Genomic DNA, 9,368 nt, shown 5'->3' with positions numbered 1-9,368 from the left:
AGTTTCTTTCCAGTTGTTCTATCTTTCATTGAATGTGGTGCATTAAAGTTTCCTACTATGACTGTGGAGTCATCTATTTCCCTTTTCAACTCTTTTAAAGTCTTATTTATGTATTTTGGGGCTCTTTCATATAATAGACATTCTTTTAAATAACAACTGAGCTCCAGAGAAAAGAAAATTCTCAAGAACCAAAAGATGAAACTAAGGATCAGAAAAGTAAGTAGATGCTTCAGCATTAGTTGCCCTGGAGGAGTTTGCAGGCCCTGGTAATCAAGGACCTTAGATTTGAGTGGCTCTGGACATAGGGACAGGAGGTTATGCTGAAGGGTATGTGTGCAAGTAATGGAACCCAAGTCTGAGGCCAAGGTCCGTGAAGAAGCACACTACTAGGAAGAGATGAACTCAAAGAAATCATAACTTTGCCTTAGGGAGATGAGCGTGCAGTGTGGACATGTCTGTGCTTTGGACAGGAAGCAGTGGTCTATGAGAATGAGCTTTCACAGCTCTCCTCTCATTCAGGCTGAGCATCTGAGTCATAGCCAGGAATCCTCAAGCCAAGACAGTAAGATCAAAATGAAACTCACTGCTGTCGAGTTGGTTCTGACTCATAGCGACCCCTTCTTGGGTTTCCAAGGCATTATCTTTATGGAAGTACATTGCCCAATCTTCCTTCTGAGGAGTGGCTGGTGGGTTTGAACTGCCAGCCTTCTGGTTAACAGTAAAATGCCTTAGGCACTACTCTACCAGAGCCTCCTTTTATTAACATAAAAGTTAGTCCTAATTTGGTAAAAACCCAGGGGAGTCTGACGAAGAAAACACAGATCTTCAACCCACGCCCCAAAGGATTACCAGTAGCCCCACTACACATGCGCTTTGAATTGAAAAGTACAGAACACACAAGGGAACAATCCACCATGAGCAAGAGTCACCAGAAACAGCAAATAACATCTTTTGGTTACCTCTCGTGCTGCTCTAACAGACATATATCACAAATATGTGACTTGAGCAAACAGGAGTTTCTTCTCTTACAATTTTGGAGTCTGAGTTCAAAGTGCCAGCCTTTAGGGGCTGGGTAAAAGCCCCTCAACCTTGGGTTTCAGCTCTGCCTCCTGCTCCCAGCCCACTGAAGCTGGAGGCTTTCTTCACTCAGACAGCTGCTGAAGGTCAATAGGTAAAAGGCACAGTCCCAATATAACCAAACCACACGGCAGGCCACTGATTCAAGCCCATTCAGAGTCCCAAGAGTGGCAGACAGCATGGCAGGCTGCTGAATGATGGCGCGGCTACGTGCAGGGGTCAAGTGCCAGAAGCTGGAGGCCTTCCGCAAAGCTGCTGCTTCTCCACGGGAAGCGGACCACGTCCCTAAAGCGGCTGCTCGGCTGCTCCAGTACACTCCACCATGGAGCTGACTGCCAGTCCCATCGTGGGGAATACTACACCCAACTTCTCAGCCACTTAAAACCAGGCTAGCTAAGTGGACAGACAACCTGAACTACCACAAAGCAGACTTAGAACTTAGGGAAGTTTGACCAATGGTATTATTGGACTCCAAATAAAACAGTATGCTAAAATGCTTTCAAAAGAAGGATGGAATTGAAAACCTAGAAAGGAGCAAGATAGGACCACACTGTAGTAAGTTTTTACAACCTGTTTTCCTCTTAAGATTTCTTGAGAATCATTTTATCATCTAAAGAATGAGCGTGACCTGGACGTGGGCAGTGCGTCACTTCAGCCTCACCAAGAGAAAGACTGTAGAAAATTTATTCATCCTTTTATGTGTGGTGGCTCTACCCATTAGGACATATAGTATGATCTGTGCCCTGGAATGTGACCTACAGATGATAATTTCTCCTCTTTGCAGAGAAAAATGGGGATAGGGGCCAGGCTCAGAGCAGGGTTGTAAGAAGCATAGGAGAGGTAAGAGAGAAACCCCAAAAGTACGTCTTTTCATGGAGGTCTAGTAACATCAGAGAACATATTTATGAAAATAAATGAGTTCCTTGAATTGTTTAATTTCAGAGAGTTGACTGTTTATGTGGTAATTAAGTTAAAATACTTTCACAGTATATTTCAGTAATGAAGATCCTGACCTAATTATGTGATGCTTAAAAATTAATTTGTCTGTAAGCTTCTGATTTCAGAAGTCCTCAGGATTGCTCAGTTTGAAGCCCAATAATAAATGTTTGCCATCTGTGGCAACACAAGAAAACGCCACGTGCAAATATCATAGAACATTTGCTTCTGCGTGTTCTTTCCCCACCTGGAGCTTCTCCTCCCTCTCCCCCATGTTGCCTACCTTGAACTTTGAACCTTCAGGAGAAAAAGGGACCATTCCCTTGACGTGGGCATCTCTATTCTGAGTAGAGGCTTAGGGGAGAGCTCCTTCATCCTTAGAGCTCAGAAGTAGCCTGCTTCTTCATGCTGAGGACTTCTTGCCCTTCCAGGTAACTCTTTTGGACAAGATCTAAGAAGACCCGTGCTGGGTCTTGTGCGTGGCTTCCATGTGGTCCACAGAAATAGTCCCATATGTTTCACTCTGAGAAACTCTGGGAATGCAGGGTGCCTCCCGTGTGCTTTTCATAGCTAGCCAGTTGCTTGCCCTTTGGGTTTTCAGGTGAGAGTTAGTCTGTGTGTCCCCATCTCTAGAGACAAAAATCAAGCCCTCCAGGTTGTCTTCTTAAAGCCCCTCTCTTTGTATTTGCAGGGAAGGGCAAACACTCCCTAGTTTACTGACGTGAGAGAGGGATTGGGCTGCTGGTACACCAACAGCTCTCTCCCAAATCTCCTGGATCTCTGACTGACGACATTTTTAGAAACAGATAGAGCCGAGGGAGTAGAGACATGTAACTTTTTTTTAATTAACATTTTATTGTAGTTTCACATGCAGTTGTAGGAAATAATACAGAAAGGTCCACTGTACCTTTGACCCAGATTATCCGGCTGGTAACATCTTGCTAAAACATCACTAGGTACAATACACACTTAGGGCATTGTCATAGGTAGTCAAGATACAATGGTTCCATCACTACAGGTGCTTTGTTTAGAGCGTGTGGGCTTTTGTGGGGGGCATGCTAGTCTGCGTCAGTTGCTGTTCCCGAGTTGCCAGCTCCTTCCGCTCCCAGTCTGGGATAACTGAGGCAGAGACAACCTGGAGAATGGCTCCTCAGTCATTGTGTCATTGCCTCGCTGCTCTGCTTTCTTCTCTCCATTTCTCAGAGCCTTCTTCTGTTTGCGGTATGTGTAGTGATGGGAAAATGGCCCAGGGTCCTGGCGTCTGACCCTAACTTCACCGGGGGCAGGAGGGGCAAGATCAACATCAGCAGCCCAAGGCTGATCCCCACGAGCCAGAGGTCGGACATGCCACCACCCTCCAAACGTTTTACCAATTTTAACACCACTGTCCCTCCCACAGCACCCTCGACTTCTCTGCTGGGTTCAATAATTCATTATAATGGCCACACAGAACTCACAGAGAATACTCATGATCATGGGGCTTGTTAGGGAAGTGACAGGTTACAATTCAGGCTCAGGAACGCTCAGGATACAGTTCTTCGCTCAGGACAGGCTCCCATCAGCCATGCCTGAAGGCAGGTCTCTCTCTGGCTCTTGCCCCTTGGCCTGGTCTCTGCCCTGCTTGAGCAAGTGTACCGAGCTCTTTCAGCTCTGCTGATGAATGCCTAGAGGCAGCCTCCTCTGTGGGTAAGTCTCGGTGAGGGCGCTCGGCTCTCCTGCTCCGGGCCAGGAAGCCCACTGCTCTGTCTCGTGCCAGTCTCAGTTCGGCTGCCTGTGCTGCCACCATTCCTCTGCTGCTGCTCCTCACCGTCTCTGGTGGCACAGCTCTCTCTCTCCTGGGTCTGCGAGGTTCAGCGCAGGGGTCCAAAGGATACACCACATTCCTGGCGCACTCTCTGCCTCCAGGAGGGCTCATTTTAAGCCTAGCGGATGGCAAAACTGACCGATGCCCACGTCAGGGTTCCATATACATTATTTGCATGGTCCCACCCCCGCAGGGGTGCCATGCACCTTATTTACATCATTAACCAGCTCCTCACATTTGCATAGTTCCGCCCAGTCATCTGGTGGGAGTCACAAAGACTGTGGCTAGAAGGGCCACACCAAGCAATTCACTGCCCTGCAAATGACCAGGCTTTTTAGTTGTGCTCAGTGGGAAGGATAGGAAAAAGCATGTCAAATCCATCCTCCTTGAAGAGGAAGCCCATGGAACTGTTCTCCAGTTACTTCTTCTGCAAGTTCTCGTCACAGCCTTGTACTTCTCTTGGAATATGTGGCCTTTATTGTCTCGGTGGCTCAGGCAAAATTTCCTATTAGCATTTAGTTACATATACTTGAAGAAAGCTTTACAAAATACATTCTCAACAGTCCTGATTATAAAACGCACCTGAGTTTTCATTGTTTTAGGAACCACATATGAACATTCCCTAAATCGCTCATTTTCTGGCATTAGGGAGATCATGCTGGAAAGGTAGCTCTTGGGGAAATTATTAAAGAAAGGAGGTGATCGGATTCCATTGCTGAAAAGATGAATATTGCTGTTATGTATTCCCTATCACCAGCTGCAACCAGAGCTCTATTTCTTACCTCTGATAAGGCGACAGCCAAAGTCTAGGTTAGACACTGGTGGTCTGGAGCCAGGTCGTGCAACCTTGGAGAGATGATTGTCAAATTTTTAGGAATTCTGCAAGATGGCAATTGTTTTGGTCCTCTAGAGCCACTATAACAGACATACCACAAACGCATAGCTTTACAGGTGGACTTATTCTCTTACAGTTTTGGAGGCTAGAAGTCCGAGTTCCAAGGGCCAGCTCTAAGGGTTGGGTCAAGGCCCCTTGAACTTGGGCTTCAGCTCCGCTTCTTGCTCCCAGCCCACTGGAGCTGGGGGCATCTCTTAACTCATGCAGTTGCTGGCTGCTGAGGCTGACAGACCCAAGGTGGACAAGTGAAATAACATAGTCCCAAGATTATCAAGCAATATGGCAGCCACTAGTTCAAGTCCAGAAACAGTCCCAAGATCGGCAGGTGACATGGCAGCCCACTCACGGATGACTCAGCCAAATGCAGGATCCAAATGTGCCAAGAACCTCCAGACCTTTCTCAAAGCATCTCATATACTGGAAGCAGACCACATCCCCAAGGCAGCTACTCGCTGTAGATTTCACCATGGAGGTGATTACCAGTCTCATCATGGGGAATAACTACATCCAGCTGCCCAGCCACTCCAAACCAGGCCCAGCCAAGTTGACACATAACCTTGACTACCACAGCAATTACAGATAGCCATTATTAAAAATTAAATTGCATAATGGTTAAATAAATTACATTAAGAACAAAGTTATAAATACTCAGAACTCACCATTTCCTAATTACTTTACTGTTATCTATGTTCTTGAAGTTGTTCATATCTATTGTATCAGTGTGGTGGAAATGCTATCTGTAATGACCTCTTACAGTGCCTCTCTTCCCTAGTCTATATTCAGTGGCATCACAGTGGTAGCTTAAAATCAGCCATGGTGGAAATGGAAATTAGAAATTGGAAAATGTTACAAATAAAAATGTTCCCCCTGGAGAGCCCACCGTTAAACACTTGTCAGTACACACGGTGTGGGCCATTTCTCCAGATTCTTTCTGCCCCAGATGGGAATTTTCCTTATTCTCCCAAACTTGCCCTATCTCAGGAGCTTTTGAATCCCTAGACTTAAATTACTTGCATTTTATAAAATACAACAGCCAGGTAAAAACAAGTTATCTATTCAGCCTTCACAACCCGCAGTGGGAAACAGACACAGGCTCCCTATTCTGCCTTTTGAAGAAGGCTTGATGATGGAGCTGATGTTATGTTCAGATTAACCGTGTGAGCAGAAGGGGTGGGGGAAAGGGAAGACAGATGACCTGATTTCAATACAGCTAATCGGGCTATTGTCTTTAATTACACTCCTGCTGGACTGATAAGGTAACTGATCTCTGACAGCTGGGAGGAGCTGCCACACTGAGAAGCCCTAATATTTCTATTTGGCATCAAGGATAACTTGTGTACAAAGCAGTGTTGACATGACTTATTTTAATGTTTAAGACCTTAATTTTCTTAAAGCTACATGGCGTCCATTTGGAAGGTTATCTACTGAATTTAGTGAAGTTTTAGAGGTTAGAAGATTTATGCATTTTTCTAGCTTTTCAACATCATCCTTGTTCATGTTCTTTTTGGCACTTTAAAACCATGCTGTCAGCTGGACAGTATGATAAGTATGGTTGTTCCTTTTCCGTTTGGCCAATGTTCTCCCAGGCTCAACCTAAAATCCCAAGAGTGTGAATCCAATGCAGAGAAAAAGGAGGTGGAGACCATGTGCCTTTTAATACATTTTTTGGAAAAAAAGCCAAACTACAATGTTGCAGTCTTATATTCCTATCATCCTTACCTCCTAAACTAAATGGCCAAATGCCAATGCGAAAAAACAAACAAACAAACAAAAAAAAACAACCCAAGTGTCGGGAGTATTATCTGAAAAAGAGGGGCAACTGAGGCTCTTGTTAGAAGCTGCAGGGTTGAAATGCATCAGAAAAGAAAGGACCTGGGACTTAGTTTATTAAAGTGGTTTCAATATAGAGTCCACCAAATGTGATTAAAAGGCCCTGCTCTCTATTATGATCTGAAAAACCCAACAAAAAACAAAAAGCTAAACCATTGCTATTGAGTTGATTCTGACTCATCCTGACCCTATAGGGTAGAATAGAACAGCCCCATAGGGTTTTCAAGTCTGTAGATCTCTACAGGACCATGCCACCCCATCTTTCTCCCTTGGAGTGGCTGGTGGGTTCTAACCAGCAATCTTTTGGTTAGCAGCTGATTGCTTTAACCACTGTGCCACCGAGGCTTTTCCTTGTGGGATTCTAGAATAACAAATATAAAATTGGGTGTGGAATGGTTGAACATTTTGTTAAATAGTATTTAGTAGGTAACATAGGAAATGTCATTCCGTCTATGTTTCTGTCCAATGGAATCATTTCAACTTCCCATTTCAAGCAGATACACATGTTTCATGTCACATGGACTTTCAAACATGCTAATCCCATTGCCAGAGCTCAGCTGCAGAGCAGAGGACCAATGAGCCTATATATAGCACCCAGCTGCAGGGCACCCATGTTGGAGAGCTAGGGAGTGAACTCCAGCATCAAGGATCTGTGGACAGCAATACCCAGAATGTGTCAGAAGGAAGCAAAGCCAGATGTGTAAGGATTTAGGATATGATAAAACCAGTCCTTTGAATTAGTACTTAAACAGAGACTCAAAACTTCGTAAAAAAAAAAAACCAAAACTGCCATCAAGTCGATTCTGACTCATAATGACCCCCAAAGAGTTTCTGAGACAGTAAATCTTTACAGAATTACATTCCTCAATCTTGTTTCTGCAGAGTGGCTGGTGGGTTTGAACCACCGACCTCTGGTTAGCAGTCAGATGCCATAGGCAGTATGTTCTCAGAGCTTGACTTTGTAGTAAGAGCCCGGAAATAAACATAAGACATCTAGACATCTCAGCAGAGAAGGCCAGCTGGGATGGGGGTCCCCTGTGCTGAGCCATTCAGAAGAGCATCCGAGAGAACCATTTCAGAAAGTCTGACCAGGCCCTTGTTGGTCAGGTGAGTCTTGTGCTGGGGTTCAGTGTGTGTACTCTGGGGTTGGATCCCCAAGTTTATATCCTGAACCTGCCATGCAGTTACTGTGTGGCCTTGGATGTGTTTCTTAAACTCAGTTATATATCTGTAAAATAAGAAAAGAAACTCACCTAGTATAAAGCTCTTAACAAAGTTTCTGGAACCTGCTAAGTTCCCCATAAATGGGAGCTGTACGAGTGCTAATGCAATTTTCTTCTTATTAGTTCTTTAATGGAAGAGACTGATACCAGAATTCACTCTGAATTTTTATAGCTTTTGGTATACTAGTATGTTTAGTGAACTATATCTCATTTTCATTAAAAAATGAGTGTTTAGAAACTCTCCACAAATGCTTTTATGCTCTTCATAGTGTTCCCCAGCAGAGAAGCCCTAGGGAATCACACAACATTGCTACAGTGTAGATGGACCTTACTTGACTATTGGAGCCAAGATTCTAGTGACTGGCCAAGACAGAGAACTAGAGCCATATAAGCAGCCCCCTTACAGGATGCAGATTTAACTAAGCCTGTCTTTGTCTGAGTTTGATTTCGTTTCTTTCTTTCTGTGTCCCTTTTGTGTAATGAGGCAGCACTGTATCTGAGGATACAGTGAGAATGCAATGACAGGATGGGCTACTGTCCTCTTTTACTCATTTACCAGTTCATTCAATGATTCGTGGATGTATTTTTTTTAATACATTCATTCAGATACGGTTATTGACTTCCTGGAATGTATTGGTCACTGCACTGGTCCTATAATCCTTATTTTCAAGAACTTCAAAGCCAGTAGAGAAGACAGAAAAATAAACAGGGAAATAAAATATTGTACTGTTGTTGAGAATAGTGCTTGGATGTGAGTAACCGCTTTGCTTTGTTGGTTAATTAATCATCACTGTAATAAAAAGTCCTGGGCGGAAGTTTCGCTCATAAGACAGATACTTATTTCCAAGCGTGGCATGGTCTAATTTGCATTTAAGAATAAGGTACCTCTGGCTGCAGAGCAGGAGATAGACTGTTGGGGGCTTTTGCCATAGTCTATGTGAGAGACGGCAGGGGCTTGGACTGTGAGGGAGCAGTGGAAATGGAGAGATGTAAGCGTGTGGCGTGTGTTTTGAAGCTGGACTTCACAGGATTTGCTTATAGGCTGGGATGTGTGGAGTGAGGGAAAGAGGAATGCAAGGTGGGTTCTTAGATGTTTGGCATGAACAACTGGTGGTGGTGGTGGTGCAGTTTACTGAGACGGAGAAGCCTGGGAAAGGAGCAGCATGCTCTTCTTGGTGTGTGTGGGGTTGACATGTGGGGTGAGCGGAAATCAGGTACCTGTTGGCTATGTTGAGTTTGAAATATCTATTGGACAATGAAATCGAACATATCTTACCCACTTTTGATGTTAGCAACTGGCGCATTCTAGGCTGAGTCCATAGCCACATTTGGGTGGATGGGTGGATGGATGGGTGGATGGATGAAAGTTGTTCATAGCCTGCTCTGTCATTGCATCCTCACTATATCCAGATGCCCCACACATGAGAAGCATGGGATGATCTAGATTAATGTAATAGTAACACATTCAGACAAAAATAGGCTTAGACAAGTCTGTATGTTGTAGGGGGGCTGATTAATTGCCCCTCTCCACCAAACAGCACTTTGTATGTATGCATCTGGAGTCCCGGGGAGACGTCAGATGTGTTGAGAGTGATTTGGTAGC

The sequence above is a fragment of the Orycteropus afer genome, unplaced genomic scaffold (assembly GCF_000298275.1).
Source record: "Orycteropus afer afer isolate SDZICR_OR568_19922 unplaced genomic scaffold, OryAfe1.0 scaffold00267, whole genome shotgun sequence".
Lineage (NCBI taxonomy): Eukaryota > Metazoa > Chordata > Mammalia > Tubulidentata > Orycteropodidae > Orycteropus > Orycteropus afer.
The sequence above is the reverse complement of the archived record's forward strand: the minus strand, read 5'-3'. Positions refer to the sequence as shown.